The sequence below is a fragment of the Thunnus albacares genome, chromosome 3, assembly GCF_914725855.1.
Source record: "Thunnus albacares chromosome 3, fThuAlb1.1, whole genome shotgun sequence".
In the NCBI taxonomy this organism is placed as follows: Eukaryota; Metazoa; Chordata; class Actinopteri; order Scombriformes; family Scombridae; genus Thunnus; species Thunnus albacares.
The window spans coordinates 20,350,032-20,351,155 of NC_058108.1; positions in this window are offsets into that span (position 1 = coordinate 20,350,032).

Sequence of the window (1,124 nt, forward strand, 5' to 3'; positions counted from 1 at the left end):
GAATGATTTTATTTCTCCAAAAACAGTGATGGGAAACATCATTATTGTTTATCTTGAAATATAAATGTGAAGAAGACAGATGAAATGTTGAAGAAAAGTTGTACTGTAATAACTAAAATATGTCATCTAAAATATTTTGCTCCTTTTGGCATGTTATCAGCTCTACTATGTTGAACAGATAAGCACATACAATCCATGTTTTTGAGACCTGACAAGGCTGATGTTGATTACAACAGTTGATGCTGCCAGTCTCAGTTTGATAGGGGATGTATAGGCTTTCTGTCGGGAATTGTTACCAAGCAGCAAGAGGTTTTGTAGGTATCAAATGGTAGAATCTTCTAAAGTAGCCAGATGCACACACACACACACACACACACACACACAAGCTGGGTGGATAGATAGGGTTATCTAATGCTGTATGCTTGTGCTGAGTGAGGCTGGGGTAACAAAACACCCAGCCTGGTACCCTGCTTCGCTCGCTGGCCCCGTTAATTATTCACACCGCCTGCAGGGGCCTGCAGACCTCACACACACACACACACACACATACACACACACACAGTCCAAAGCATCTGCAGGTATGTTTAATTTACATTCTTGAAGTTGTTTTCTTTTGTTGTCGCTGGTGGCCAAATCAGGCACTGTTCTGTTAACTGAGACAGGAAGAAGGGAAGAAATGGAGGGCAGACCTCTGCTGATGAGGAATCTGATATCACAGAAAGCACAGTGGGCATCATTCATAATGTCCTCCATTCATTCTCAGACATCCCTCCCTCCTCAGACCTTGTAAGTGCCTATTATCCACCTTTCCTCTCTCCACCTCAAAGGGCAATCATCAAGAGCAATTAACCACTTTGTGTTGGACTAAGTGGGCTTACTGTATGGAGTAAGAGTCCTCCCTTTTTGCACAAGATGTAAGTGATGGATTTGCCAATAGTTTGACAACTGGGCGTGCTCTAATCCTCTTCACATTGGCATCCACAGTCTTAATGTGAGAGCATGGCCAAACGGATATGGCGGGGGTTGCATGCGTGCACTTCACTGGGGATGTTGGACCTATCTTCTGTGTGGTTGAGTGTGATACGTAAGGGTGTATGCCAGTTTTGAAATTGTTGGCTTTGCTC